This window comes from Pinus tabuliformis, chromosome 3_2, assembly GCF_031772625.1.
Source record: "Pinus tabuliformis cultivar Carrire ecotype Pingquan chromosome 3_2, CPIR1, whole genome shotgun sequence".
NCBI classification, from domain to species: Eukaryota; Viridiplantae; Streptophyta; class Pinopsida; order Pinales; family Pinaceae; genus Pinus; species Pinus tabuliformis.
Window position 1 is genome coordinate 611,023,451 of NC_142302.1, and position 25,517 is coordinate 611,048,967.

At 33.9% G+C, this 25,517-nt stretch overlaps 1 pseudogene; it reads right to left on the bottom strand.

The window, feature by feature from the left end:
• Window positions 1–5,628: 5,628 nt before the first annotated feature.
• Window positions 5,629–19,659, bottom strand: LOC149182097 (UPF0603 protein At1g54780, chloroplastic-like; annotated as a pseudogene).
• Window positions 19,660–25,517: the final 5,858 nt, after the last annotated feature.

Genomic DNA, 25,517 nt, shown 5'->3' on the forward strand with positions numbered 1-25,517 from the left:
CAATTGAAATATGGAGATCAAATTGGGTATCATTACATACTTTTGAAGGGTTTTAAAGAACATCACATATCTCACCAAGCTCTTTAATTATAAATTTAGAAACACATTTTGGAGTGGATGTTTCCTTTGAAGGATGGACATCATTTTGAATTTAAAAGGTAAGAAATAAAAATCCATTATAACATTTTTTGTAATAAGACATATCTCATCTTATACTTAACTTACTCTTTAGGATTAATGACATGAGAAATTGATATAATCATCATCATGGGATAAATTTTCTTAGTGCCATAAATGTTTAGTGATTCATAAAAGATGATTCCTTTCTCTTCCTCTATATAAGGCATGTTAGAAATACAAGTATCATTAGATTAACTAGATTCACATGCACATAATTTTATAAGGTTATCCATAGAAAGATTATTTATTATGTCTTAATCCTAAATAGGACTATTGGTAAATTCATAATTACTCTAATTTATCATAATTTCCTTATCTCCTAAATCTGAGTTTGTATATGAAGGAAATTCTAAATGGAGGAGTAATTATGATATATATTAGAGGCTAAAAGGAGATTATGATATAATGAAAATTAAATTTCTAAACATGCATTTTCAAAATATGTTTCTATTGATTAAATGATCAACACTATCATGGTTCAATTCCCCACTATTGATTTCAACACAGAGAGTATTAATAGAGAACTTAACATTATTTGAAATAATTTCATAGGCACCATCAATATATTTAGGTTACATTCCTAAAATGGTGTGTCAAAGCATTCCAGGCTTTATGATTGAACAAAATTATCAGTGCATTTAAAAGAATAATACTTAAAAATTTCTGCAACGTGCATATTATGAGAAGAATGAAAGTTTGTGTTCATCATAGATTTCATATTTTGGTACACAAGGAAGCGAGTAAAGGCAATGAAACCTTTTCCTTAAATATATAGTAGAAGGTTTATTGTCAAAATGAAATTAAAAAAAAGAATAATCTTCATATGAGAAGAAATTATTTTGTAGAATCGTCTTCATACATATGTAAATTTTCTAATTCCAAACACAATTCACTCTAATCATAATCTTGAAAATCATGTACGAATTCACTTACAAAATGTGCCAATGTGTGAATAGAAGTCGGTGAAAACATCATACACCAGCGTTTTACCTATCTTTCAAAGCAAGAGTGAGCAACATGCAGATGAAACTCTCATAAACCATATTGTTAGAAATACAATTTTGAATAAATTGAAGAGCATGTTTAGATGCAAATGTTTCAACCTCACTATCGATTTTTTTTTTTTTTTTTTAGTTTTACTATTTTTATAGGAGTAGGACATGACACATCCAAAAATGCATCTCCAAATAGGGGTTTTGAAAGGAGCCACTAATAATAAAAAAGTATTAAAATGAATAGTTCCACAGGGTCAGCTTGTCATTAGCCCTCCTTTTAACACCAATTGTTGAATTCCTTCTATAATAGGGTTTCAACACTAAATCAAGGTCCCAACTAGGCTTGTATTTATTTGGTTTGGTGATGTCTATCAATATGTGGGCTTCATTTCCATTGAATGGATTTGTCCTTAAAAAGAGACTTTGGATAATGATTTACTAAAACTCAATGCAATATAAAATAATAACATAAATCAAACTAACTAATGTATCTATATCTCCCTCATACTCTATGTTTGACTATCCCTATCTAGATAAAGAAGTTATTCATAATATCTAATCAGAATTTCTTTTTGAAGGTTTTCTTAAACCAAAAATATTTGTTATGGGACCTTTTGCTGACACTTATATTCGCATGTGGAACATGAGCAATGCTTTCTATAAAAAAATACTTTAGCAATCCATCATCATAAACAAGAAGCAAATAACCATGAAGCAATAATAACACAACATGTGGTAACGAATTTCATCCAGTGTGGACTAAGTCTCCGGGCCTTAGTTCAAGGGTGGGATGCTGCTTCATTAGTCTCTACAAAAGATGATGAGTACATGGAAAATTCACTGTCAACACAAGGATGGATCTCTCATCTCGAGTGGCTATGTATCTCCCAAGAGGTGTTGTCCTACAAAGAACTCTCACTCACAAAGACTCCTCCTTTAACAACACAAAGAAATTATCTCTCACAAAAATCGCATAAATGGACACTCACACATAAGTGGCATAAATGGTCCTCTCTCACAAGGTAGCTTAAAATGGACCTTTCACATAAAGTGGCACAAAATGCATCAATATACCTTGCAATCTGACGATGGCCTAAAATTCGATCGCGATCCTTGCAAAAAAGGGTGAAATTTGAGTATAAAGTTTACCCCATTCTAAAACTGTCAAGTCTAGGCCTCCAGGGAATCTAAAAGATTCATTATCGATTCATGTGTCAAGGTTCCACCCTCAAGGCCCCATGCTCAAGGTTCTTCCTCTGGAAAATTGGTTGCTTAGATCAGAAAATTGTCTGCACCATCATATTCCTGGCAAAATTCTAAGAAATATGACTATAAAGTTGACCCCATTTGGATACTATCAAATTTGTGCCTCCAGGAAATCTAAAAGATTCCTCATAGATTCCTTATCCTGGCTCCACCTTCAAGGTTTCATCTTTGAAATAATATTGTCATGGTTTCACTCATCACTCTACCAACCTTCGTCTAGGTTTCTATGACATGTTTGGTTTTGTGGCCTTCTCTTTGCCCAATTGCACAAATGACTTAGGTTTAAACAATTTTTGTATTGACGGATTTACCAACGTTGGCCATTGGCATGTTGGTTGGCTTGTTGTTAAACTAAGAGGAGGTTACCATAGGGTCAAGGCTTCCAACCCCCGCATGACCATTTCCTTGACGTGTTGTTTTAAAATGTGTTCATTTTTTCTTTAGAGAGACACCATTGGGTGGGTTGGTTGGTAGTCGTTGCAGCTCCAATACATGTTGGCCTTATTGTGGTTGTTTGAAAGCTAGATTGGTGGTTCGATTTAGGGTGTCAGTGGTTACATTGACACATTTAACTTTAAGGCTACTAATTGGGTGGGTCGGTTCGACATGCTAGTCATGAGTTCAACTTCCATCGGCCTTTGTTTAAATATGCTGGCCATTGGGCCATTAGGCACGGTCCTGGGGTTATAGCCATAGGCCCCAACCCTATTTGATTTAGTTTTAAATAATGGTTTTGAAGTTGGTGGGGTTGGTGTCCTGCCAACCAATATTTTAATTATTATCTTAGAAATCCAAATAGAAAAAATTTCCACCAAAGTTTTTAAGAGTCATTTGTAAAATTAAACAGGTGACAAATTAACTAGTTATGGCTATTGTTTAGTGCTAAATTGTCGCTTGATTATTTGCCACAAAATTTAGCATGTTTCGCTAGATTTATCCATGCTTCCAAATAAAGTTGTGCTCTATATTTAGTTGGCGACAAAAGTCTTGCTCCTTTGACCTGAAACTTTGATTGCCAATAACTTGCACATATGAAGTCATATTTAAATGGTGTTTGCATCATTGGAATCAAGATGACGATCTCTTTCATCTAGTCCTTCTCATTTCTTCTGATTGATCCATTTTTATTATTTTTTGTTGTCGATTTAGGTTTTGTAATAGCTAAATATCTATCTTATTTCACTCCACCTTTGATCTTATTATTGTTTTACTCTTCTCATAGCCTTTACCAATTTAACTAGTTCCACTCTACTTCTATATCCATTAGATGCAGTCTCTTCATTATCCAAAGTAATGTTTAAACCTTTATATTTCATCTTATGACTATAAACTATTTTTTTCTCTTCCATATCTCCCATTTATATCTATAATCTAACTATGCTATGATACCTGTAAGTCTACAAAAATATGCATACAATTAAATTATGTTATAAGAAACCAACAATTATACAATTCTAGAAATTATATTTATGGTTTTCCACGGGGGATTCACTCAATGAGCCTCACTCAATGAACTTCTCACATATCGTGTGGGTTTGTGGCATACTAAACAATACCCTTGATTTGACTACATATTGGAAAATACCTTTAAAAATCACATTTTCAACCCCTTACCAATATGAACCCAATACACTTTCCCAATTTAACAAACCTCTACTTTCACTAGATACGACTTGAGTGGGCCTAATGGTTAAGAGCATGTGTTTCTTTCTAAGAGGTCACAGGTTCAAAACCAGAGGGAGGTAGAGTATGTATGCCTTCGTAGACTCAACAGTCAAATCCCTACACGGAGGTGGGTCCCTTGTCCCACAAACAAGGGGGTCACATACATCAATTTGGTGTCTGGATTGGCTCTGACCTTAAAAATGGATGATAATAATAATAATGTATCCATTTTTTTATTAACATTTTTTATACCTCTTTATATTTTTTAATTAGCTTTGAGCTCTTTAAATTTTTTAATTAACTTTGAACTCCATTATACCTGCCAATATAAAAATTCTTTACCCCCTATATATCCCAAATATATTAAGTCAATTTTTCCTCAATATATCTCCACTAATATGAACCCATAGGGTATGGTATTGCTCCCCTTTACCCATATATATCTCTCAATATCTTAAGTCATTTTTAACTCAATATATATTCCCAATATGAACCCATGTGGTATGGTATTACTCCCCTAGTAAAACCTAATGTAATCTTTCATGCTCTTTAACTACCATCAATATTTTTTAGATTTTCTAAAAATTTATAATATTTAATTTAATTTCTAAAATTTATCAATTAATTCTCACAATTACTTTCCCTTCACTATTTATTTGGTGAAACCTAAGTACGTGGTAGAAAATTGAAATTTGGCCTATTTTCTCAATTTATGTCACTATTCGTTGAAATCTGAGTAAGTTAGTCGGTTGATGTTTGGCCTATTTTCTCAATTTCATGTTGTTTTGAGTTTATGGTTAGATTCTATTACTAAAATATTTTCAATGATGGCTCCAACTCCATTATGAGCATGTTTTCATATTTTGGTTAACTGATAATGAACATTGAAGTTGGTTTATTTTCTCAATTTCATGTGTTGTTTTGAGTTTATGGTTAGATTTTATTATTAAAAGATTTTCATTGATGGCTCCAACACCATTATGAGCATGTTTTCATATTTTGGTTAACTGATAATGAATATTGAAGTTGGTTTATTTTCTCAATTTCATATTGTTTCGAGTTTATAGTTAGATTCCATTATTAAGAGATTTTCATTGATGGCTCCAACACCATTATGAACCTGTTTTCATATTTTGGTTAACTGATAATGAACATTTTCATTGATGGCTCCAACACCATTATGAGCATGTTTTCATATTTTGGTTAACTGATAATAAATATTGAAGTTGGTTTATTTTTTCAATTTCATATTGTTTCGAGTTTATAGTTAGATTCCATTATTAAGAGATTTTCATTGATGGCTCCAACACCATTATGAACCTGTTTTCATATTTTGGTTAACTGATAATGAACATTGAAGTTGGTTTAGGGGACTTTGAATTACTCGGGTTTTTTTATAGTTTTATTTCCGTGCATTAAAATTATTAAGAGAGTTATTCTAAAATTAAGATAATTTCGCAAATTACGATCATTTTGCTTACCTAAAAAAGCCAAGATCAAGATAGCTTTTCCTATATAATCACTACAAGATAAATGAACGTTTGTCTCTGATTTCTCCTCTGCGTATACTGACAACGTTATCCACAATGAAGCGAAGAGCGTGCACGAAACCGCTATAGCTCGCACGCTCTGGTGTCTCTTTTACAAAAGTGTATGCCTCAACTTTATGTGCAGACATGTAACGTTTCTGGCCATTCATTCCCATTGAGACTTATGGAGGGGACGTGCATCAAACCCATGCGCTCACTGGCAACCTCTTTGAATCCTTTGTCTACTGAAATAAAAAAAAATTCCAATATGTACGGTTTTCTCTCTGTCTTGTCCATTCTTTACAGTGATGTTTCTTGTTCTATTTGTGTGTTGTTGGTCTCATTTTACAGCTTTTTGGTTGCTGGACATTTTTGGCCTATCATATTATAGTAGTATAATCAACAAATTATCTTTTATTTTTGTTAAGTTGTCTGTAATACAAGGCTTGACTTGTGATTTGAGGAGCAGCTGTGAAAGGCATCTAATCCATCCAAGTTATTGGGGCATGCATCTGACCTGAGTCAGGAAGGGCATCTAATCCATCAAACTTATTGGGGGATGCACCTGACCTGAGTCAGGAAGGGCGGCATCTAATCCGTCAAAGTTATTGGGGGATGCACCTGACCTGAGTCACACCAGCATTTAGCTAATTAGATTTTTTAGCATGTCATCTCCCCTAGCTAACACAAGGCACAACCACCACCCAGTGAAATTTGATCATGGGTTGCCTTGCTGACGAAGTCTATTGATTAGATTTTTTTAGCATGTCATCTCCTCTAGCTAACACAAGGCACAACCAGCACCCAGTGAAATTTGATCATGGATTGCCTTGCTGACGAAGTCTATTCCAATATGTACGGTTTTCTCTCTGTCTTGTCTATTCTTTACAGTGATGTTTCTTGTTCTATTTGTGTGTTGTTGGTCTCCTTTTACAGCTTTTGGTTGCTGGACATTTTTGGCATATCATATTATAGTAGTATAATCAACCAATTATCTTTTATTTTTGTTAAGTTGTCTGTGATACAAGGCTTGACTTGTGGTTTGAGGAGCAGCTGGGAAAGGCATCTAATCCATCGAAGTTATTGGGGCATGCACCTGACCTGAGTTAGGAAGGGCATCTAATCCATCAAAGTTATTGGGGGATGCACCTGACCTGAGTCACACCAGCGTTTAGCTAATTAGATTTTTTAGCATGTCATCTCCCCTAGCTAACGCAAGGCACAACCACCACCCAGTGAAGATTGATCATGGGTTGCCTTGCTGACGAAGTCTATTGATTAGATTTTTTAGCATGTCATCTCCTCTAGCTAACACAAGACACAACCAGCACCCAATGAAATTTGATCATGGATTGCCTTGCTGATGAAGTCTATTCTCAACAAATTGTGTTAGTAAAACTTGACGACTCTCAAATTCAATATCAAATTGATAAATTTTATATTTTATTTTAAACCTGAGATTTGAACCAATATCTTTAATTTGGACATTGGATCAAAAGTTATTAAATATAATTTCTTTACCATGAAAATTCCAGTTCTCATTGGATTTCAGTTATAATTTTTATAAAATACTGCGCTTTTAAAGTCAATTATATTACGCTGTACTGTCGGAGTGAAATACTAAGAAGTATATAAGCCTGAAAAGACTTTATTGTCGAGTACACAGTCTAACAGGTAAGACAAGATATCCCCATACCGAAATTTGGACCACGGGCCACCACACTATTGTTCGTATCCCATATCACAAAGGTCTTAAGAAGTGGTCAATTTGTTCTCTTTTATGAATATCAACACCAACTTTTTGAGAAGCTCCTCATCAAGATCTTGTTCTCTGAAATGAAAAGTAGACCGCATGGTACTCAGTAGGGATGGAAATGGATGTACACATTTTATTTTTACAAAGTTTTTTTTTTTTTTAATTTGGTCTTTAAATTCATTTTAATTAACAAAAAGGATTTCCACATTTTATTTTTACAAAGTTTTCTCTAAAATTAGTAAGAGTTGATAGATTAAATTTTTTGAGATATAATTTTTTTTTTAAGTTTAGTAAGAATTGTTAGATTAATTTTTTTGAGCTGTAATTTTTTTTTTTTAAATTTAGTAAGAGTTGATAGATTAAATTTTTAACAGTTTTTATTTTCCCATTTTTACTTACTAATTTATGAATCAAAAATTCTTATAGATTAACTCATCAAATGCCATATGAAATGAGTTATAGTTTTATGGGCATATGGTATAGCTACACCATAATCTTGTAGCAAAACCTATATACAAATTAAGAATATCCATAATGAAATAAAGGTGAATTTTTGTGGTTACATTTTTTAGTGTATATATGCTTAATATATATATTAATTCTTTTTATAACTAGCAATAATAATAATTTTAAAAAATTGTAATTTAGTTATTTTTTGTTATTTTTTTTAGTTTTGAAATAAATGTTTGGTTATTATATATTATGAGTGATATTAAAATAATTTATTTATCAATAAGAATGTTATTGAAATATTTTTATTATATCTCTTTTATACAGAATTGCAATATCAACAAGTGTAAATAAACATATTAAAAATAAAATTAATAATATTTTATACTTCATTTAATTAAAATTAACTATATATATATATATATATATATATATGGCTGTAACTAATATTATTTCTTTATTATTCTTTACTTAAAATATAATATACTGTTACCTAAGGATAATTTTAGGGGCGAATGTTATTAAGGGGTTTTAAATTTTTAGTGGGCGAATATTTTGTATCATAGTACATTTTTACAAATCACCTCAAATAGCCCACCTTATTTTAAGGGAGAGGGTAAAAAAGGTAAATTTAGCCCTTGAAACTAGGACTTACAACCTTCCATTCGCCATTTTCAAGAATAGGTTTTATTTAAGTGAATCCTATGGGCCAAATACCATATTTATAAAAGAGGTATGGTAAATTAATAAAAATATAAATAAATGAGAGATATGGTAAATAAAATAAAACATTTTTTATATTTACTCCATAAGTCACATTATATACATGTAAGGGTGTAAACAAATAAAAATATAAGTAAAGTGGAGGTATGGTAAATAAATAAAAATATAAATAAACTAGACGTATCGTAAATAAATAAAACCTCTTTTTATATTAGTCCATAACCCTCGTTCTATTTATGAAGGCTCAAGAAAGAGGTTTTATTTTAAGTGAATCCTATGGGCCAAATACCATACTTGTAAAAGAGATATGGTAAATTAATAAAAATATAAATAAACGAGAGGTATGGTAAACAAATAAAGCATTTTTTTATATTTACTCCATAAGTCACCTTATATTTACGAACACTCAAAAAATGGGTTATATTTAGGTGAAACCTATGGCCAAAATACTATGGGACAAATACCATGGACTAGATTGTTATTAATACCATGCAAAAAACCATTATTAACCCTAATATTAGAATTAATAAAAAATAAAAATGGCACATGGTATTGACCCATGGTATTCACCAAAATGGCTATTGACCCATGGTATTCACCTAGAATGTAGCCTATTTAAATGGGGGAATTCACGAGGACTTTACAAAGTTTTATTATTTAGTGAAAGACTCACCAAGATCTTACAAGATTTTATAATTGAGTAAAATATTCGCCATGACTGGTGAGAGATTCGCCAAAAAATTATATATACATATTGTATTATTGATAAAATCGCCTTCCATTTTTCCTATATACCATGGAGATTCGCCCATTTATTATATTTATAAATTTAGGAGGTTCTTAAAATTTTCCCTACTATTACCTCTTACTAAATGTTAAAATACAAATTTGTATAAATTCATTATCAAAATAATATCTTTCAAAATAAAAAGCAAACTACATGCCACAAAAATATTTATTTTAGGAAGTAATACTAGATAATTACATGTCATAGAATAAGATATATATTTGCGTACAAGTTATGACTAATTAATTATAGAAGGAAATTTCAACATTGTTGAATAGAAAGTTTATTTCATTAACAATTAATTTCTTCATTTTATTAATCTAGATGATTAATTTATATTTATGTAAATATAATTTATATGTTATATATTTTTAATATTTATTAATAATTATTATTTATAATATATTAATATTAAAAGTTAAATTTAATAAACTAAATATTAGATATTTTTTGGGTAAAAAATATATTGTAGAAATTATATCTAGTGTTTTGAATCATTTAGTGTGGTTTATTTTTAAAATAAAATGGAGAATTACATCGCACTTCATTAAATAGAGATAGCATCAAGAAGAGATAATGAATTTCAATTCTAGCTGTTAGATTGAACGACTAATTTCAGTAAAATAAAAATAATATTAAAAAGAGGAATAGATCCTAATATTCAATTAAAAAAATAATTAAAAATCCCTAAAAAATTAATTTGGTTCAAATTTAAGTAAAGGAATAGGGGAAGGTCAACCAAAATAAATGATAAATATATTAATATCAAGGTCAAAATTCAAAGTTACAATTAATTCATATAGATTTAATTAAATAAATAATTAATTTGATTAATATAGTTATTCTTGTTAATATTATTATCATTAACCAAGAAATATAATATTGAAAGGAAGAAGTCGAGTTACAAACAATTCATATCAATTTAATTAAATAATTAATTAATTTTATTATCATAGTTATTCGTGTTACTGTTATTATCATTGACCAAGAAATAGAATATTGAAAGGAACTCGGCCACATTATTTAAAAAGGTGAAAGAGAATAAAACAATAAATAACAAATTAAAATATTGTTCATTTATTTATATATTAAGGGAAAGAAATTTGGGAAGAAGAAATTAATGATGATGATGATGATGATGATGATTAATGTCCACTAAGACCAGCATGGTCTATCAGACCCTAATAAAAGAGATTCTAATTGACATTCTTCGAAATCTTGTTTTTGTGATCAAGGAGCAAGGAAATAAGCATTCCAAAATCATTATAGTTGGGTTGGCTTAATAAATCAAGAAGATTGGAGGCGTGACTGATGATAGGGAATTGAGAGCAGATGTGGGCAAGAACTAGGAAAACTAAAAGGAAGTGCTTTTCATCTTCCACCTTCTTAGTATCACAAATATGACAAATTCTATCATCTCAGGGAGTCTTGGGAGTAGACCATTTCCATTCTCACTCTGGAGCTCATGAGAGTTAGTTCAAATCCTACCAATGTTCATTTTCTTCTTAGTGCTAGTCAACATAGAGAGATAATTCTGGTTATCAAGGGTGGGGTTGATCACCTCCTTATAGTACCTTAGCTTCCTTTTACCATATAGCTCCTTAGCATCCCACATCTTGTCCTTAAAACTGGAGATAATAGTATCTTTGGTACTATCCTTGCTTCCCATGATGATCTACTCCTTAATCCCCCAAAGGTTGAGCCAAGACTGATCATCTTGGTGCCACCCACGCATGAGGCGCGGGTGGGGGTTTTGACTAAAGTTAGAAGCAATTTTTTGGAGCGCCTTGGATTCCATATTGCAAACCTTCTTATTATACATCACGTATCTAAGCATAGCCACACTTTCAATGAGGAACATGCCAACTTCGATCAAGAGTATAGCATAGGGAGTATTTCCCTTAATCTTGAGTTTATAGGTTATGAATTGCTCTTGGATCATCTCAATCTTTCTCCATGAGTCCCTAGATATAAAACACTCTCAAACTTCACATCCATATAAGTTAACAGGGGTGATGAGAGTCTCAAGGAGGAACCCCTTTTTACTCCAAATGTACAAATCAAATGACTTAAAATTGTTTTCAAGCTCATAATAAGCTTTCCAACCTCCAATAATTCTTTTCTCGATGTTGTGATTCCAGTTGAGATGATGAGGAAAGTCAATACCCAAATATTTATAAGAAGACACCTACTCAAGAGAATGGTTATCATAGATGAAACTACAATGGGTGATATTTTTGGATTTAATGATCATGGCTTTAGTCTTGTCAGTATTAATAGTCATACCCGTCTTAGAGCAGTAGACATGAAGAGTCTTTAGTTGCATGTCTAGATCATCATGGCTCCTTGCAAGAAGAATGATATCATTAGCATAAAGGAGAAGAGTAATGATAATAATAGTGAGCTTAGTGCCTTTGCAACCCACAGTTTCTAGACACTCCTCTAGCTTATCGATGTAAATAACAAAAAGGGTAGGGGAAAGGGGACAAGCTTGTTTAACCTTGATATTACATTTAATATCTTTAGACCATCCATTGATGGTCTTAATATTTTCAATGAAAGTATTGTAGAGGCAGATCATAGCAATCCTCAATCCAGGAGGAACCATGAGCTCTTCAAGCCTCTCCCAGAGCTTATCTCGGGGGACAGTGTCGAAATATTTTCTAAAGTCCAAAAAACGACATAAAAATTCGGTTTTACTATTGTGACATTCCTTTGTGATGATCCTAAGGGTGACAAGGTGGCCGATGGTTGAGTGATGTATCCTAAAACCATCCTGCCCTTTAGCTCTTTTACCCTGGTTCTCAAGCCAAAGGCTACACTTTTTTTTCCAGAATGAGCCCAAAAATCTTGGCCAGGATTTGGTTAATCATAATGGTCCTGTAGTTAGAGGGAATGCTTTTGTCCCCATTTTTGAAGATAGGAACAATAACCTTTGCATCCAAAGCTTAGGGAAGCCATGCTTTATAGCCAAATTGAGAAGCTTGTGGAGATTAGGATTGAGGATAGATTTTCCCATTTTAAAAATCTCAGGTTGCTAACCTTCGATATCTTTGGCTTTCCCATTAGCAAGCTTATTAACCCTAGAATCATCGTCTTCTAAAGAAAAAAATATCCTCCTTAATAGGAGTGTTTAGGATACAACTTCTTAAGATAGTAACCCCAATTTTCTAGGGGGATAAAATGATTATCTTTAGTTTTACAAACAATCACATTATGCCAAAACTTTCTTGGTGCAACTTTAGAAAGGTGGAGAAGATGCTCTTGTCTCTTATTAATATATGACCTCTTCTTCCTCTTAATGAGAGATTTGTATATAATTATATTCTGGAGTGTAGTGATTTCATTAGGGGCATCATGATTGCTTTCGTGGCAATTTTAGAGTCTTTTTCATACCAAGGATTGGAAGTTCTATTATTTTTCTTATACGAAGTCTTAGTAGAGAATTTTCTAATGGTGGTGGAAAGGGTAGTAGTAAAATGGTAATAGCTTTGGTAAATGTTGTTATTATAAGTTAGGGAACCTAAATCCTTTTCCAAATCTTTTAACAAAAGGTCAAAATTACTTCTATCGAAGTGAATGTGACTTTTTCTTTCATTGTTCTCCTGCATGTGGGTGGTATGCATAATAAGATTGAGGGATAAAGGCAAATTTATTTGGTCAGAGTTAGGCTTGTACCCATTATGAAGCTCAAAGTTTGTAATATGGCTGAGGACACGGATGTCAAAAATCGCATAATCCATGTCACTACTACCTAGCCCATGGAGACAGGTCATATGACTGGAGAGAGGTCATTTATTAGTACCATTACAAATGATTAGGTCTTGGGAACTACAAAGTTTGAGGAGCTCGGTGCCGAATAAGTTCTCGGTTATGTCTTCAGATTTTCTCTTGAATATATTAGCTAAGTTACCATATTCATCAAGCCACAAGGGGTTGAGGTTAGAGTTGTTACTTAACATAATATATTGGTTAGTAGTAGTTCGAGCATTAAATTCCCCAATTAAAAGCATATTTCCTTCATTCCTTAAGTTGTAGATGTCTTTTTCTAAGGTACTGAAAGGAAAATTCTTATCGAGGTTGTTTTTCTTATAGGATGTAGAGTTGATAGGGGTGAAATAATAGATTGCAAGAAAGATCATATTGGTTGTAGAATCAAATATCTCAATCCAAATGTACTGATTGAAGGGGTCGATTTTATGAAGTTGAGTGTGAGAGAAAACATAATATCTAATATAACAGGGACTCTGTTTCTTCAAAATCATAAGACACAAATAATAATAATAATATCATCAAAAATAAAATTAAAGGATTTTATAATGAAAAATAATAATTAATATTGAATTGAAATAAAGATAAAAAAAGCTAGAAATCACAATGCTAGAAAAAAAAACAAACAATGATATGAAACACATGACTACTGGAAATCTCGTAAAAAATAAATAATAAAAAATAAATAACCCTATAAATAGAACCTAAGATGAAATGGAAGGGATCTAATAACAGCTAAAATATTATTTAATTATTTCAAAATAAATTTAATTAATGAAAAGTCATAAAATTTTCAAAAATTATATAAAATATTTGAAATATTAAATATTAATAAGAAATAAGAAATCCAAAATCTATATATTCTTTCCAATATAAAAGCTCTCCATATAAAATCTTTCCATTAAATAATGAAGCAAGTTTTCGTAAAACTACCTTTTTTCAAAAGCGAGTATAAAAAAAATATTTTTAATTATAATACTATTAGGATTATGATTAGCCCTATTTTACACAAATTGTATGGAATTATTATGGAAATAAAGATTAGGGTATGGCTATAAAGTATGTAAAAATAAGCTAAATGAAATATCATTCAATTTTGGACCACCTTGTTACTGTTTGAATGCTTGTATAGGATTTTTTCACATAACACTAAAGACAATCGTTTGGAACGGGTTGAAGAGATAAAAATTTCTTTTGACTTAAGGATTGTTAGGACAAGATTGTATGAGAATGTTATGTTCATGTTTAGGAACATTAATGGCTAGTAAGAAGAAATTATCTACAATATTAGAGTCAAGCAAGGATGTCCCTTATTGGCCTAGACCTTGTAGTCATCACTCTTGTTCTTTATGTTGATGCTATTTGTGAGGATATCCTATGATCCTAGAAAAAATATAAAAATCCTCTAGGATTTTCGCTTCAATATAGTGTGACTGTTACTATTGACAAAATGAGAGTTGTGAGAAACAAATATAAAAATATCACTTATGAAACTTTTTAATATGACAAAAAAAATAGAGGAATTTCCTTAATATAAATATCCTGGAATCAATATTCATCATAGATTCAACTAGAATTATAACGTTGAGGAAGGAATAAATTGAGGGTGGAAAGTTTATTATGACTTGAAAAAAAATGAAAATTAGTGGATGTTTGATATAGTATTTAAAAGAAAAGTATTCTTTTGATCCTTTTATCACTCCTATTATTTTGTAGATGTATAAATTAGGTTGTAGATTTGCAACTGCTCATGAAGTTTTAATCAAAATCAAAAGACACAGACCTACTTTACTACTCTACAGAATTTAATTCATAATTTAGAACAAAAATCTCAAACATGCAAGAAGAAATAACACACATGCAACAAGTATTTTTATTTGGGGAAAGAAATATTCTAGAAAACCCCCATGTTTGCTTGCATTAATCAAATGAATGGAGATGTATTACAATTTCTTTTCTCATTTGAGCTCACCCTGAAATTGCACAACCTATCTCTCTATTCACTAAATGCCTTTGACCTAGACTTAGTAAAAATTTCCTCGACTTGAGCTCCTATTTCCTTCCATTGTTCCTTGAGGAATTAGAGAATATTATTTAGGAAATTCCTTTAATTTAATTGCACAATTCATTAGGCTGATCATCTGACTACATGCAACACCTGTACACTCAACACTAATCTACAACTGATGTTACTCTACCTTGAAATATCCACCTTAATTGGGTAACTTGAATTCTCTGCATGCACTAACTATTTTGGGTTGATTTATTAGTTAATTGGATGATCACTGAGTTTGACTTAAGTCTCACTACACAACTTGACCCTCCATTATTTCCTCCAACAGATAGAACTAGTTTAACTCAAAACAACTTGAGATAACTGACCTTGATTTCTACAAATTAGCAATCACACATGCCTAATTGAACTCTAACTCCTCAAATTTGAATTTACTGATGAAATTAGGTGACACCAGCTATATCACACAAGTTAACATCATCCAAGTTGTCCGCTAATGTGGAAATTTAAATTTTCTCAATTTAATAAAGGAAATATCAAATTGACAATTTCTTGTTTCATTTTTTAGCACTCCCTCTCATAAAGAAAGGGATTATCAACCACCCTTATCCTTCACCCGTGGAACTCAAAATTACCTCTTGACAAGGCCTTTGTTAAAATCTCAACATCTTGTTCCTCTGCTATAATGTACTGCAACAACATTATCTTCCTCTGCACACAGTCTCGTAAATAGTGATATCAGATATTTATATGCTTGGAACGATCATGAAAACCAAGATTTTTAGAGAGCTTGAGGCAACTCTGATTATCATAGTTTATCACAGTTGGATCCATCATGTGACCAAACAATCCAAAAAATATCTTTCTCATCTAGATCGCCTCACATCTTTCTTGACTAGAAACCATGTATTCTTTTTCTACCAAGATGAGTGCCATAGATATTTGCTTCATGTTGTACCAAGAAACTGTTGTGGACCCAACACATAAAATTCCACCTAATGTAGTATTTCAGTCTGATGGACTCCCCACCCAATCTTCATCTATGAATCCACATAGCTTCACTCCCTCTATTTTTCTATACCATAGTCTAAACTAGGAAGTGCCTCTGAGGTACTGTAGAACATGCTTAGCTACCATCCAAAATAATTTGGTTGGCCTAACCATAGCTTGGATCAGCTGGTTTACTTCATAGCACATATATATTCATGTGTTCATAAGATATATTAGTGAACCCACCAATTTCTGGTAAACAGTAGCATCCACTTCCTCACTAAATGTGGCATCCTCTTTCCTCCAGTTGGTCTTTAGAGGTGTATCCATGGGTTTGCAACTATCCATGTAGAACCTCTGAAGTATCTCATTGGCATACTTTCCCTGAGATACAAATAGTTCCCCATCACCTTTACATACTTCCAATCCGAGGAAGTAGTGCATGAGACCCATTTCCTTGATTTCAAACTCTCTTGCAAGGTCCTCCTTACAATATCTGATCAACTTCTCATCACCATTTAAAATCAAGTCATCAAATATAAGACAACAATCAACAATTTACCTTCTACCAAGATATGATAAAGGTTTTCATTCGCTTCACTTTTGGTGAATCCCAAACCAGTGAGATAGCTATTGATCTTGGTGTACCAAGTAGGAGGTGCTTCCTTGAGACCATACAACACTCTCTTGAGTCGACACACATGAGACTCCTGATCAAAAGTCTCGAAGCCTTTTGGTCACTCGATGTACAACTCCTCCTTAATAACTCCATTGAGGAATTTTGTTTTTACATCCATTTGGTGAATATTCCACCCCATTTATGCATCCAGAGCAAGAATTGATTTGATGGATGAGTACCTTTCTACAGTAGAAAAGGTCTCCTCATAGTCAATCCCCTCAACTTGAGAGAAAAAAAATTGGCCTTGTACTTTTCTACGCTTCCATATATTGCATGCTTTACCTTGAAGATCCATCTCAAAACCACAACTAATTTTCCTGCGAGTCTTCAAACCACTTCCCAAACACTGTTTTTTACCATGGATTCGTATTCCTCCACCATTACATCACCCATATAGGTTTCTTTAATTCTTCCTCGAAAGAGGATGGCTTAGTCTCTATAATCTCAGTCATTAGAGCCATGTAGCCAGTGTATTGATTTGGTGACCTTCTCAACCTACGCTGATTTAAAGGAGAACCCACATTCTCCCTCGAATCTTGCACAAGTCTCTTAGCTTTCATGGTTCTTTTTCTTCCTTCTCTAGATGGTTATGTTTGAGTGGTTGTTTCCCATATTTTCTCCTCAATTTTTGGTTTCTCCACAACTTCCTGAGGCTTCTCCTTTGGATCTACAAGCTCCTCTTCTACTGGGAACCGAAGCTCCCTCTCAAGAGAGAACCACGTGGCTTTATCTTCATCAAATTTTACATCCCTTCGTACAACTATCATTATGAGTGATGGAAAGTACACATAGTAGTTGTGGGGATTTTCTATGTAACCCACAAATACCCCCAATTTTGTTGTTGGATCTAGCTTCTTCCTTGAGAAATCCAACTTTCTCCCTAAGAAATCCTCCTCTTGTGTAATCATGCGCAAAATTTGATGAGGACTCTGGTTCTAGAAATATACTATTGTGTGCATTCCTCAGCCCACAAATGCAAAGGTAGGATTTAATTATGCAACATCACTCTCGCTGCTCCCATAATGTTACCGTTCTTTCTCTCAGCCACCCCATTTGGTTGTGGGTTGTGGCGTGTTGTAAACTCTCGTCGAATGCCTTATTTTGTACAATTTTTTTTTAAATTCATTCAACACATACTCACCTTCATTACCACTCCTAAGAGCCTTCACCTTCTTGCATTTTTCTTTCTAAACCAATGTCTTCAATTCTACAAACTTGGAGAATGTCTCATCCTTATTTCGCATGAAGAAGATCCAACATTTTTGTAATATGTCATCAATAAAAATGATAAAATATGTGTGCCTCGCAGTGGAGACTATCGAGAAAGGTCCACAGACATCAGAGTGGACCGTTTCAAGGAGTACATGTGCTTTGTTGTCCCGATCATGGAATGTAGATTTTTTGTACTTTCCCTAGGTACATATTTTGCATACATCTTGATGATCAAGTGATCCTTTAGGGAGGCCCATGGTTATCTGCTACATGATCTTCAAAGTGTGTTGGGAGCGGGATCCCCTAAGGAAAGTTTTGGGGCTAAAAGCCCATGTTTTGGTCAAATTTTCTAATAAACTTGTAAAGACTCCACATTTTGTGGTCATGGAGCATGAGGGTGTCATAAGTCATAAAGGGTTGTTTTCCCTTAGTTTTGTAAAGTAAAGTCAGCTGTAAAAGATATGCCCATGGTTGCAGGCAATGGGATTGTATAAAAAGAGCTAAGCTCTAAGTAGTTCGAGGGACACACAATGTAAGAGATTCGTGGCTCTGAAGTAAGAAGCCTAAGTTTTGGGTCGTAGAATAGGTATGTTAGCCTCACTCTCACATTAAAAACAATAATAAGTCCAAAAATATTAAATTAATTAAATCATGAAAGTTAGGATTTATTCCTACCTTTCTAGATTGAGTTTGTTCCTCATGGTTAGGAGTTAGTTTAGGCCTAGTTGGTTGAGAGATTCTCTCTAACTAGTTAGGCTCCTAGATTAGTGTTTGGTTGAGATATTTTCTCAACCATAGTGTCCAAGATAGACTCACTATTTTGAGACAAATTCTCCTCGTGTATTTATATGTATCATAAACATTATTTATACACTACATTGAGAGTGTGAGAAATATAATACAATGAGGCTCATGCCTTTTCCACCATGTCTGTTTTGTTTATATTTCTGTTGTTTATTTTATTAATGTTTTATTATTCGATTAAATTTCTTTATTGTGGTATCAGAGCCTATATGGAAAAAAGGCATAGGTATAGTAGAGTGGTGTGTTGTTTGTACATTGCATTGGTGTTTGCATGGTCCATGGAAAATATTTTTGAGGAAGTGGTCGGAATTCCCATGCGTACACTTGCAGTCTTGAAGCAGCCTCAATGAAGGCCGGTCTGCCTGTTACGGCTCCCTCTTTCTGAATAGTCACCAGCAAAACCACACCTTTGTTATTTCCTTCTTCCACACTAAGATACCATCGCTCTTGGACTTGGTATGAAAGGAGGCGTTGAATGTCGAACTTGGTTACATGATTAATGACGGCCGCATCATCTTCTACAAATGTTTCCATTCAAAATTTCGAATTCGCTGGCATTAGCATTGGCTATGACTAGTGGAGTACACAAATGCAGAGCAGTTGTGAGTGCCAATGTTGTTAGTCCCTTCTAGCCAAATGTTACTCATCATCTGTAGCTGTTCTCAGTGGTCATGGCAGCTCTGGGGAATGCCACTACTCTCTTTCTTTCATTAATGTTTATATGTCTCTCAAGATTGCATTAGAAGAAGGGAGAGAGGGAATTTCGAGGTAGAGATGATAAATGTGAATACCTTTTGTTACAGAGGGCTAAAGAAGAGTAGCGTGACATCCTCTCCATGACGGTTTGGACACAAGACAACAAAGTTACAATGATAATAATAATGTTTTTGATAAATGTGAGTTATTGGGAATTTTCTAAAGTTTCTTTGGTTGGAGGCATAAGAATGTTAGAGATGCAAATTTACATGCCAAATGATTGTTTTGTAAAAGGTTAAGTATGAGCCGAGGAGCGAGATGTGGTACTTTTTCAAGTTGTTCATGGGTTCATTCTCCACGGTGGGTATGATTTTTGTATAGAAAATATTGTTGTTAATGCATATGAATAGTCATAGTTAAAGGGTTTCGGCCTTTTTGATTTATCTTTTCACTCCATCTAGGATAGAAATTTGAAACTAGTGATTTTGTCTCTCAAAAACCCCTGCCAAGGAAAATTGACTTAGAGATTTGAAAAGATCAGCTGTCAACGAAATTTCTTTGGGGTTTGTTGTCTTAGTGATCATAAGAAGATACGCCATTTTCCAAATTCAAAGTTGGAAATATTGAGCATTGAGGACTTTTGCCATCACTCAATCTTACCTGCATGTAGCATTAGCCTTGAGGATCCCATTGGAGAGCTCACTCGACCAGTGAGCTTTCATCGCCATGTCATACATACTCTGTGAGTTGGTTATTGTTTAGTGAATGCAGCGTGAAGAAATGCTAAATTTCGTGCAAAAACTTTGAGAGCCTAGCATAGGCACACGAATAAAGCACCAACATTGCAAGTGGAACCCATGGTGGCTTGGATTGTGCGTAAATGACTACCCATCGACCATTACATACAGTGAAGCAATTTTAAATTGCCTACGTAGAATACCTCCTGTAAAGAAGACTTATGTTGGACCAAGCTTTATGAAGATCCATTCAATTAAGTTAGCATATTAAGTACGGAAGAAGCGATTCAAATTTTCAACTGGACTTTTTAACCATCTCTCCAACAAATTTATGGTATGCTTATACATTCATAAGTATTTCAACATTAAATCACCTTTTTATAAATCACTTTTATAAAGTGATTTTAATATTTTATTAATTTTTTTGGAGAAATAAGGTGCATTAAATTTTTCTTTTGGAGGGATAAGTATATTTTGTAATATTTTTGGAGTGATAAGTGCTTTTTGGATTAATAAATGATTTTTAAAATTTTGGGGTTATAAGGGTGTAGTTGATTTTTTATGTATTCAATACTGAATAAAAACATATCCTTTTTGGTGGCGATTGTGTCCTAGATCCGCCTAAAATTGAGTAACGGGTTCTTAGGTACATCTTGTGTAGTCATTGATTATGCATGTTGTGTGTCTAGTTTGACACTACAATGATCTTATTTAACACAGACAAGGAGTCTAAAGCAAGTGAATGAAACAAGCACATCATCTACATCAAAAATCAACTACATCAACAACATTTGCATCAATTCAACATCAAACTTTTGAACAATGCAATTGCAAATGTTTTGTAAAAGTCCACTCAAAACAAAATTGTAACTTGCACATCATAATTTGTAAGTTAGCTTGTAATCAAAGTCAAATTGAGTTGAATTGTAAGGGTGCATTCTCGGTCGAAACCAACACCCAAATTGTGAATTTATAGGAGGTAAAGTAAGTCAATTCTCCTCAATTGAGTCAATTAAGTGAGTCAATTCTATTCAAGTGAGTCAATATCATTTGAACTTGTCATTGTAAACATTGGGTACATTTTCGGTGCTATCCTACATCCTCATCCTAGTACAAAATTCAAGTGAGTGAGATGTTCAAATCTCGCAAGTGTTACAAGCAAGCATCAAGAAAAATCAAGCAAGCAAGCGAACTAGTACAAGCGAGCGTGTCAAAAGTTATAATGGGTAAAGGAGGAAAACATCTTCAAAGTGCAGAACTAGTGATTAAAGATTTTCAAGATTGCAATCAGGAGATACAAAACAAAGTTGAAATACTGGAATGGAAGTTGAAGCAGAATCAAACCTTAATCAATCAAATGACTTTCACATTAGAAGTAGTAAAAGACTTTCAAATTGAGCTCAAAATGAAAGAAAAACTCATTCATGCACTCCAAATTAAGTTAAGTGAAAAACAAGATTGTGACACATAAGACCTCATCACAACAACAAATGAAAGTTGTGATACAAGTGATCTTATTCAGCATATTAATGAAGGTTGCAACACAGATGATCTAATCAAGCAAGTTGATATAAGTTGTGACAAAAGTGATCTCAACCAACTAGTTGTACTACTTAATGATGCAACAAGTAGTACCAAAGATCAAATTGATCAGTTTCATGCAACATGTCAAACAAAGGAACTGTTAATGCTTGATGCCTAGTGTGACATAGAAGGTTTAATAAATCAAGGATAGGATGTTAGCAGCAACAACAAGTATGAAGAACAACAACATGATAGTCTTTCCAAGAAGTTGATCAGACCTTGGGAAGAAATCTCCTTCAACAAAGATCGACATGGCCTAGGATACAACAAAGAAAACATTTTGTTTGTTCCATATTTCTCAAAGGTAGTTCAGTGTGTAAGTGTTGGTTTTCTAGACAGTGATCAGACTATGGTTAAGTTCAACCATTGTAAATGAAATGGCAATATGGAGAGTAAATTCTTTGACCTCCATCCTTGTCACCATTGTGGCAAGAAAAATCATCCATCTGAAAGATGCTGCAAGCGAAATCAACCACCGAGAGTGAAGATCAATTATGCATGGATTAATCCTTGGAAGTGATCATCTACATTCAAACAGTTGTCTATGTGTTACCGAAGGATTCAGCCTCACATGAAGACCAATTCTACACTAAAATGAAGAAACTCTCCTACACCTGAAGGGGGGGAGTTCAGAAATCAACTACAAATGATTTTCTCTCCTTTCTGCTGACAAAGGGTGGAAATGATAATGGAATTGAAGGAGGTTGTCAGACTGAAAGTCTCGACAACATTAGAAAAAGTAGCTAGTGGGAAGTCTTCATAAAAACAGCCTGTGGGTGTCGAAAAAGCATCTAGTGGGCATCATTAACAAATTCACCAGTGGGCAGTCAACAATTTTTGCCATCATCAACATCAAGTAGCCAGTGGGCAGTTTCGCATCAACAAATTTGCTAGTGGGCGTTCAACAACAAAAGCAACAATGAGACATTCTCAAAAAACCACAATGAGTAGTTTTGACATCAGCAAATTCACCAATGGGCGTTGTCAATATTTTGTCAGTGGACAAAGAAAATTCGCTAGTGGGCATCATCAACATTTTGTCAGTGGACAAAGGATGATGATTGAAGGACAAATGGATCCTTTTGCAGCTTGGCACATGAAGAAGTCGTCAAGAAACTTTCAGAGATGAATCAAACTTGTAGCTGATTCATGTTCTCTTCAGATTGGATTTTTTTTAGCATCCAGCTTTGGCAGTTTTTTAGGCAGTGATTTTTGACGATCAACAGTTTCAACATGAGGACTTGGAGATGGTACCAGGTTCTTACTTTGGACTTATCTTTGAGGGGGGGGATGTTAGACTCACTCTCACATTAAAAACAATAGTAAGTCCAAAAATATTAAATTAATTAAATCATGAAAGTTAGGATTTATTCCTACCTTTCTAGATTGATTTTTTTCCTCATGGTTAGGATTCAGTTTAGGCCTAGTTGGTTGAGAGATTCTCTCCAACTAGTTAGGCTCCTAGATTAGTGTTTGGTTGAGATATTTTCTCAACCATAGTGTCCAAGATAGACTCACTATCTTGAGAAAAATTATCCTCATGTATTTATATGTATCATAAACATTATTTATACACTACATTGAGAGTGTGAGGAATATAATACATTGAGGCTCATGCCTTTTCCGCCATGTCTGGTTCATGTATATTTATGTTGTTTATTTTATTAATGTTTTATTAGTTGATTACATTTCTTCAGGTAGAGGCTCTGTAGCTGAGTGCGTAGAGGCCAAGGGTAGAACTCCGCAGCTGAGTGCATGGACCCCTGCAGCTATGTGGGCAGGGCGAATAGAGTCTGTAATCGTTTCAAAATATCAGTAAAGAGAAGTGTTAGTGTCAGTCTTTCCAGCCTTCCTCCAGTGATCAAATATGCTCTTACAAAGTGGTCTCAGAGTGTCCAGGTCAAATTTTGTCATTTCAAAGAGTTTTCAAAGCAAAATTTGGTCACTAGACATTAGGTCTAGGGTTTGCTTTCACTCCTTCTAAAGCTGTCCAAATGTCGGTCCATGTCATCATTCAGCTGAGTCTATCATCATTCATAGGGTTGTCCTCATCATGTCATGTTCCATTGAGTCATTTTACACCTTGTTCATGCTTCAGTTGCACCTAGGCAAGGTCATTTCCCTCTCCTAGGGTTTTGAAGGCAATTTCTCTTGGATGGTCAAATCATTAGCAAAACTTGTATCCAGATGTTCATACATATTCCCCTATCCTTCATGTACCTTATCAAACACTTCCCATCTCTGAGATCCCGCAAATTCCTCATTTTCGCACAAACCCTAGTTTCTTGCTACAACTTGGCAATTTTCTAGGTTGGGCCTGTGTTTTGCCCGTTTGGACCCCTTCCCCTCGCTCGATCTCTAAGATTCCACTTTCCCCTGCTTTCTAACATCCCTCCCTACTTCCAAAAATTTCCCCAATAATTTAGAAGCCCCTTAACCCCTTCATTTCGCTTCATTTCCACAAAATTCCTTGTTTCACACATCGGGATAAGTTTCACTCAAAAGATGTTTCAGAGCAATCAAAGATGAATTTTGGAAAACTGAGAGAGGTTTTTTTCCAAAACATCTCAAGGAAGAAAAACCACCTTCACTTTGTACACAGGTGTCATGGTTTTAGAGAAAGGTCAAAAATACCGTTGCCTCAGGAGAATCGAATGCACCTCTGAAGTGACCTTGGGAAAATCAGGTTTTCTCCTAGCTTGGTTGGACAAGTGATTTTTTTGATAAGTCAAATGATAACTAGACACAAATTAATTTCCAATGAGATATCATGATCTCAATTTGGAGTTGAGGAAGGCATTCAAACGTTGACTTCAACAACACTCTGCCTTGAGGAAGCCTCATTTGGCACATTTTGACCAGTCTTGGGAGATTTGATATTTTACATAGAAAATGAACTCCAAACTGAAAAATTCAAGCTGGGTTGAAAAGTAGACTCAAAGATATTTCCAACGAGCTATCTTGGGCCCAATTTTGACACCGGGAAGGCCTCCAAAAGCCTACTGAAAACTGCACTATTTAACTGAGTGCGCACTACGCATCAGGAAGGACGCGCTACGCGTCAGACAGACTTTTCCAGTGTTATTTTACAAGGACGCTACGCGTCAGGGGCATGCTACGCGTTGGGCAGGGCGTGCTACGCGTTGGGGTTTCAGCTCAAAAAATTGCCAGCAAGTCATCAAATTGATTTTTCTCTCAGGCAAAGTGCAAGTAGGCTTCTCCTTTATGCCTAGATTTGGTTTTGCAAATTGAAAAGAGAATTAATATGTTCAAATGTTATGTGAATGATAAATCAAAAACCCTCCCTTGTTATGGAAAATTGAAAGTTTCAATGGCACTAGGGTTTCAAATTGCTCTTGCTGTCCAAGATTGCCCATTTGTAAATCCCTTTTTCCCTCATTTTCATCACCTTTATCCCTCAAATTTTCCCTTGAAATTTCATCATCCTCCTCTTTAAAATTCCTAAAGGCATACTTAATTCCTAAACCCTACTACACTTCAAAATCCCACAATCTTGTAATTTCCCATGCTTGCCTTCCCTAAATTCCTTCTTTATGTTTATTGTCCCTAATTCCCTCATGTTCCCCTATCCCTAACAATTCCCTTGTATTTATGTCCCCTTGGTAACAGCATTTGAAAAGTCATACAACAGTTTCACATATCAGCATTCATCCAAGGC